Consider the following 8,947-nt stretch of genomic DNA (forward strand, 5'->3'; position numbering starts at 1 on the left):
ATTGATGATAACGTTGCAGCTATTAGTATCGCAGAAATTAATAAATTGATTTCTCAAAACAATTATTTGGGTTTATATGTAAAGATTTTAGGAGAATATATCGGTTCTCTTGATAAAGAACTTGATGATTTGACTATTTTAATAAAAGAAATGACTACTAAGAAAGGACCAACTGGTATTGCCTCCACTTCAGGTAGTAAAATAGTTGATCAAGATATTCTTACACATATTCAAAGATCTCCTGAGATTCAGGATTTTAAATTTAAATCTCTTGATGACTTAGCACAACTCCTCGATAAAAAGCTTTCTGGTTTGAATGTTAGACCAATTGATTTATCTAAAAAATTTGCTGATAGAATAGAGACCGTTTCTGATTATAAAACTGAGACATGGTCAGAGTTTGATAAACTCAAAGGTATAGTTAAAACCAATAGTAGGTATGCTGACAAACCAAGGATGCAAACTTATTATTATCCCCGTCCTACTCCTCAAGATGTATTGATTGAGGAACGCGATTGCAATCAGACTAATACGTCTTATAGTGGTTCCGAAATTTATGAATGGAATCTTGATGGTTTAACTGATAATCAATTAACCATTCTCGTACATAGAATGTTTATGTATTCGACTATCTGCAAAAGTGTTAAAAATACGGATAGAACTATTTGCAAAATGATTATTGCAGACTTTACTGGCCAACTTCGTGGCTGGTGGGATAATTATTTATCTGTTGAAGAAAAGGCTTTCGTTATTAATGCTACAGCCGTAGACGAAGGTGTTGATAATATAGGTATGTCTCTAGTTAAGGGTAGAGAAGATGCAGTGTATACCCTTATCCTTACAATTTTAGAGCATTTCAATGGTAGATTTACCTCAAATCATGAGACCATCAGAACCTTACTTAATGGGCTTAGATGTAAGACCCTTAGTGAATTTAGATGGTATAAAGATACTTTTATGAGTAGGGTTATGGAACTACCCGAGAATAAATATGAGCATTGGAAAGCTAAGTTTATAGACGGTCTCCCTTCCTTATTTGCTGAAAGGGTAAGGAAAGTATTAAGGGGTAGTTACGGTGAAATTCAGTATGGTAATTATACCTATGGTAAACTTATAGGAGTGTTGTACACAAGAAGGATTAAACTTGTGTAATGAGCTAAAGCTTTCTAGACAGCTTAAGATTGATAAGCTTAAAGAGAAATCCCAATTAGGTGACTTTTGTACCCAGTTCGGTTTACCCGGAACCTCTACTCAAAGTAGGAAGAAGAAGAAAAACAGATATCATAGGTATCCTAACCCAAATAGCCCGTATAACAAAAAAAGGTCTAGATATAGGTCTAAGGAATAGCTTGATACTAGAAAAGCGCATCGGAAATCTACTCGATTTACGAAGAATAGATCAAAGATAGATCTCGCTGATATTAAGTGTTATAAGTGTGGAAAGTTTGGTCATATTTCTCCAAATTGCAAGCTTCAAAAGCTGAAAACCTTAGAACTCGATGATGAGTTACGCGATATGGTTTATGGCTTGTTATACACTTCAGGATCACAATCTGACTATTACTCTGAAACTGAATCTGAAGATGAAGTTGATTTAATTGATTTATCTGATAGTGATAAAAATGTTGATACTTCTTGCACTGCTTGCAAAGGTGATATTTGTACTTGTGATGATGACGAATTATATAAATTGTAATCACAATTTTATGATTTAAATATGAAAACTATTACATCTGAAAATGTAATAGAACTTTTAAAGGAATTTACCGATGAAAAACTTCGTGAAAAAATTATTAATCTAGCTGCAAGTTATAGTTCTAGTAGTTCAAAACCTTTTGAAAAATATAAGAATGAATTTGAACATTTTGCGCCTTATTCTTTGTCTGAAATTAATAAACGACTTCATAAGTCCAGTACACCTAGCAGAGATGCTTCTTTTGATGATTTTAAAATCGAAATTGAGAATTTGAAAAAAGATATTAAGTCTCTTAAACAAAATCAAATGATTTGTGATCACCGGATTACTCAAATTGAGAAAAATAATTCTCTAACTGATTTTCCAACTGATTTTTCGGCTAAAGGAATTTCCAAATCGTCAAATGAAAAGGGAAAAGAAATTTCTGATCAGATTGATTCGATTAATGAAAATTCTGATATGTTTTTAGGAATGATGCAGGTTGTTACGGCTCATAAGTGGTACATTAAATGTACTATCTTGATTGATAATACTTTCTCTCTAACTGATGTAGCAATGATTGATAGTGGAGTAGATGTAAGTTGTATTCAAGAGGGTCTTGTTCCTACTAAATATTTTCAAAATACCACTCATTTGGTCAAATCTGCTTCTGGTCATGCTTTAGATATAGAGTATAAATTACCAAATACTCGTATTTGCCAAAATAGAGTTTGTATTCCTCATTTCTTCTTTTTGGTAAAAACCCAGTTATACCCTCCGATTATACTCGGAACCCCTTTTATTAATGCTATTTACCCTTTTAATAACATAGATGCACAGGGTTTATCTGCTACTTATCAAGATAGAGATATAAATTATTCTTTTGTTACAGATCCCGTAACTAGAGATATTAACGCCTTGATTAATATGAAACAAGGGCATGTTAATTCATTACAATCAGAAATATTAAGCATGAATATATTCGATACTTTACAATCTGCTAAGGTTCAGCAAAAGATTAAATTGATTGCTGAACATATGGCTATTGATGTCTGCGCCGATCACCCTAGTGCCTTTTGGAATCGAAAAAGGCATATTGTAACTCTTCCTTATGAAGAAAACTTCTCCAAAGATGATATCCCTACTAAGTCTCGACCTTGCCAGATGAATGCTGAATTGGTCGAATTCTGCAAAAATGAGATTGACAGCTTGTTACAAAAGGGTTTGATAAAACCCTCAAAATCTCCTTGGTCATGTTCTGCCTTTTATGTTAATAATGCTGCAGAAAAGGAACGTGGTATTCCTAGATTAGTTATAAATTATAAACCATTGAATAAACATCTAAAATGGATTAGATATCCTATCCCCAATAAAAGGGACTTGCTATCTAGATTATATGACGCCAATATATTTTCAAAATTCGATTTAAAATCTGGATATTGGCAAATTCAAATTTTTAAGGAGCATACTTATAGAACTGCTTTTAATGTTCCATTTGGGCAATATGAATGGAATGTCATGCCATTTGGTTTAAAAAATGCCCCTTCTGAATTTCAGAAAATTATGAATGATATTTTTAACCCTTATCTAGATTTTATCATCGTTTATATTGACGACATATTAGTATTTTCTAAAACATTAGAGATGCATATTAAGCATCTTGATATTTTTAAGAAAATTGTAATACAAAACGGTTTAGTAATTTCTAAACCAAAAATGAGTCTATTCCAAACAAATGTTCGATTTTTAGGTCATAATATTTGCCAAGGAAAAATTACCCCGATACAAAGATCGATTGATTTTGCCTCAAAATTTCCTGATGTTATTACTGACAGGACTCAATTACAAAGATTTTTGGGAAGTTTGAATTATATATCTCCTTTCTACAAAAGTTTATCTCGTGATCTAGCCCCTCTATACGACAGACTGAAAAAGGATCATAAGAAGCCTTGGGCTGACCAGCATACTACGTTAGTCAAAAATATTAAACAGCGTGTTAAGTCTTTACCTTGCTTAACTCTTGCTAATCCTACATGGCAAAAAATTATTGAGACTGATGCGTCTAACATTGGCTACGGTGGGATTTTAAAACAAGTGAATCCCAACAATAAGAGTGAATACCTGATAAGATTTCACTCTGGTAAATGGACCGAAGCCCAGAAGAAATATGCTACTGTGGCTCATGAAATGTTGACTATTGTTAAATGTGTTTTAAAATTTCAAGACGATTTATATAATCAAAAGTTTTTAATAAAAACTGATGCTCAATCTGTTAAATATATGTTTGACAAAGATTTCAAACATGATGCATCTAAATTAATATTTGCTAGATGGCAAGCTCAACTGGCGCCTTTTGATTTTGAAATTCAATACAAAAAAGGAATTGATAATTCTCTTCCGGATTTCTTATCCCGAGAATACCTTGATTAATTATGAATTTCTATACAACTTTTTTAGAGGAAGAATTGTTAATTACTATCCTGAAAGTGGTTAGATTAAATCGAGATCTACAAAGTCTCATAATTGATTTGATAATTGAAGATATCGTTGATAACCTGATTGAAAATCATAATCATGATGAAATTGTTAGGAATTCATACCTATACTAAAATTATTAGGGATGATATGTTGGATTATTACTCCTAAATTGACTTGTTATTTGTGCAGAATGGACCCTTCATGGGCCACCAGAGGCAGAGGTAGGGGAAGATCTTCCCCTAGTAGATCATATTCTCAAGGATCGTCATACGGATCCTCATCAAATTCTCCAGTGATACAAGCAGGAAAAAGGAGTTTAATAAACTCAAAGATTTTTCATAAAGGAGATTCTTCATCAGGTCCGTCTATACATCTGGATGATATTCCAGAAGATGATCCATTATATGGTCATCTACAGGCATATTTCGCTTCCAAAAAGCAAAGTAATACATTTGCTTCAATCGCTAGAGAAGAAGACAACGATGATATTAAGACTTACGAAAAATTACCAAAGAAAGAAATAATATTTCTCCTAGAAAACTCTGAGATTCAGCGAAAAGATGAACCATGGAAGATATTCCAGAGATATCTGATTAATGGATTATACTACCCGGGTGAATCATATAAAACCCGCACTTATTATGAGACTATTCTAATCAGTACAGGTAGTGCAGAATTCCAGCACTTTTCGGGTTATAACACAAATGAGAACGTTTGTAACTTCTTAAAAATCATTATCAAATAGATTATATCTGTTGAAAAATGGGGGATTTCAACAATGAAAGAAAGGCTGATAAAAAATCCTGCCTGAGCCATTCCTTAAGTTATACAAAGAATGAGCAAAAATTTCACCATTCCTAACCGAGTTATATCACGCAGATCATATTTGTTGCCTAGAAAAAATTGATCAAATTTGTTTCTTTATTGAATTCTCTATCCCATGGATTCATAAATGGACTCCTGAATTAGGTTTTACGGAGGAACAAATCCCTTGCTTATACAGGATATTTTACAACAATTTTTGGGACAAATTGATGAAGAATGATCCCAAAACAAAAATGTTATATGGACAAGAATTATTGGATTCTATTAAAACACAAATCCAAGTATACTCGTCCACTCCACAGAAGAAAATATTTGATGACAGCTCCGTCAAACATATTGCTCGAAGAATCTCTGTTAAAGACGGAGATAAAACCAAATTAGTAAATAAATATCTGGAAGAGTAAAAAGAAATTTACTTCAAACTTTGAATCAATGTGAAAGATCAGATACATCAATGCACAGTGAAACAAGTGGCGATGATATCATAGAAGAAGATTCACAGCCGATGCAGCCAGAAATAATATTATCTGACAAAGAGAGAGAAAAGGTAGAAAATTTCCTCCAACAAACGAACGATTTAGACAAAAGAAGACTTTGACTAAAGCCGCCGAAGACCCCACACAACAGTAGATACACTGTTCCCAACAGTAGAAACACTGTATAAGGGACCCAGATACGTTATTCCCAACAGTAGAAAAACTGTATAGGGACCCAGATGTGGGACCCAATCTACTATTTAAAGATTCTTTATTTTTTTTCCTTCTTTAAATAGAGGACCTCTTCATTTGAAGAGGCAGGTCGTGAGAACCCCCTCTCTCTCTAATCTCTCTCCTTCTTATAAAGCTTTTAGCTTATTAGTTTTGTAAATCAGTTGAAGATTAATAAAAGTTTTGAAGTTTAATTCATCTTCAGGGCCTTGCTTTCGGCCTTAATGATATTTATTTTATTTTATTATATAGTATTTTATATACTTAGTTTCTCTCCCCAACCGCGACTATGTCCGACTAAACGGATTCATATCTATGTTGAAAAACTAATTTCTCTTGCATATTAACCATGAAGAATCCAGACTCTTTCAAAATATAAAGGAATTTTAATATAGTTTCTTGGCTTGGTTCCAAGATTGTGGTACAGTCGACTCTGGTACTACTCTTATTGGCTTTGCCTTAGTGGCTACGTCTAGCCAGCTGTGACATTAAAGACCGCTTCTTCCCACCTATAAGGACTTTAAATTCGGTTATATCCCCAAGTCAGATTACTAACAACTTGTCGAATACTGAATTTTCGCATGTTACTCAAAATCTAGATGGTAGGATTTGTATTCAATTTGATGATAAGTCTACTATTTATAATAGACATTCGTTTTCTAATCATAGACTTCTACCTGCTATTCAACATATTTCTCCTGTTGAACCAGTCTACGGTCCAGCTCGCAATCGTGCAGCCTCTTTACACACTATTACTAGTAAAGTTAGTAATAAGCCTGTCGAAAGGGTTGAAAGGGTTAAAGTTAACCCTCAAACAAATATTGTTCAGGACAATGACAATATTTCAGATAAGGATATTCCTTCTGTATCTGAGATGGATTTCGACCCCAATAGTACTTAATGATTCCACACCAAATTGATTTTAGCCCCGGTTCTCGGGCACGAAAATATATTCAAAAGAAATTTTTTAGTGATAAATGGAGCCAGTTTAAAACGTGGTTTTTTTATGCTTATAGCAAAGATGATTTGAATAGTATTTCTCAAGAATTTTATGAAACTTGTGCTTTGCATAATCAAATTATATATTTTGTTCCTTGGTTTATAACAACTTATTTGCCCTTTTTTATAAAGGTACTAGAAAGATTTTATAAAGATGGGAGTGGTAATATTACTAAAGCCATTTATCCTCCTCAGACCCCCTTTATTTTACCTAATAATACTGGTATTACATTCACTGCCTTTCAAAAATTTATTGATGATAACGTTGCAGCTATTAATATCGCAGAAATTAATAAATTGATTTCTCAAAACAATTATTTGGGTTTATATGTAAAGATTTTAGGAGAATATATCGGTTCTCTTGATAAAGAACTTGATGATTTGACTATTTTAATAAAAGAATGACTACTAAGAAAGGACCAACTGGTATTGCCTCCACTTCAGATAGTAAAACAGTTGATCAAGATATTCTTACACATATTCAAAGATCTCCTGAGATTCAGGATTTTAAATTTAAATCTCTTGATGACTTAGCACAACTCCTCGATAAAAAGCTTTCTGGTTTGAATGTTAGACCAATTGATTTATCTAAAAAATTTGCTGATAGAATTGAGACCGTTTCTGATTATAAAACTGAGACATGGTCAGAGTTTGATAAACTCAAAGGTATAGTTAAAACCAATAGTAGGTATGCTGACAAACCAAGGATGCAAACTTATTATTATCCCCGTCCTACTCCTCAAGATGTATTGATTGAGGAACGCGATTGCAATCAGACTAATACGTCTTATAGTGGTTCCGAAATTTATGAATGGAATCTTGATGGTTTAACTGATAGACAATTAACCATTCTCGTACATAGAATGTTTATGTATTCGACTATCTGCAAAAGTGTTAAAAATACGGATAGAACTATTTGCAAAATGATTATTGCAGACTTTACTGGCCAACTTCGTGGCTGGTGGGATAATTATTTATCTGTTGAAGAAAAGGCTTTCGTTATTAATGCTACAGCCGTAGACGAAGGTGTTGATAATATAGGTATGTCTCTAGTTAAGGGTAGAGAAGATGCAGTGTATACCCTTATCCTTACAATTTTAGAGCATTTCAATGGTAGATTTACCTCAAATCATGAGACCATCAGAACCTTACTTAATGGGCTTAGATGTAAGACCCTTAGTGAATTTAGATGGTATAAAGATACTTTTATGAGTAGGGTTATGGAACTACCCGAGAATAAATATGAGCATTGGAAAGCTAAGTTTATAGACGGTCTCCCTTCCTTATTTGCTGAAAGGGTAAGGAAAGTATTAAGGGGTAGTTACGGTGAAATTCAGTATGGTAATTATACCTATGGTAAACTTATAGGAGTGTTGTACACAAGAAGGATTAAACTTGTGTAATGAGCTAAAGCTTTCTAGACAGCTTAAGATTGATAAGCTTAAAGAGAAATCCCAATTAGGTGACTTTTGTACCCAGTTCGGTTTACCCGGAACCTCTACTCAAAGTAGGAAGAAGAAGAAAAACAGATATCATAGGTATCCTAACCCAAATAGCCCGTATAACAAAAAAAGGTCTAGATATAGGTCTAAGGAATAGCTTGATACTAGAAAAGCGCATCGGAAATCTACTCGATTTACGAAGAATAGATCAAAGATAGATCTCGCTGATATTAAGTGTTATAAGTGTGGAAAGTTTGGTCATATTTCTCCAAATTGCAAGCTTCAAAAGCTGAAAACCTTAGAACTCGATGATGAGTTACGCGATATGGTTTATGGCTTGTTATACACTTCAGGATCACAATCTGACTATTACTCTGAAACTGAATCTGAAGATGAAGTTGATTTAATTGATTTATCTGATAGTGATAAAAATGTTGATACTTCTTGCACTGCTTGCAAAGGTGATATTTGTACTTGTGATGGTGACGAATTATATAAATTGTAATCACAATTTTATGATTTAAATATGAAAACTATTACATCTGAAAATGTAATAGAACTTTTAAAGGAATTTACCGATGAAAAACTTCGTGAAAAAATTATTAATCTAGCTGCAAGTTATAGTTCTAGTAGTTCAAAACCTTTTGAAAAATATAAGAATGAATTTGAACATTTTGCGCCTTATTCTTTGTCTGAAATTAATAAACGACTTCATAAGTCCAGTACACCTAACAGAGATGCTTCTTTTGATGATTTGAAAATCGAAATTGAGAATTTGAAAAAAGATATTAAGTCTCTTAAACAAAATCAAATGATTTGTG

Source organism: Nicotiana sylvestris, chromosome 10 (assembly GCF_000393655.2).
Source record: "Nicotiana sylvestris chromosome 10, ASM39365v2, whole genome shotgun sequence".
NCBI lineage: Eukaryota > Viridiplantae > Streptophyta > Magnoliopsida > Solanales > Solanaceae > Nicotiana > Nicotiana sylvestris.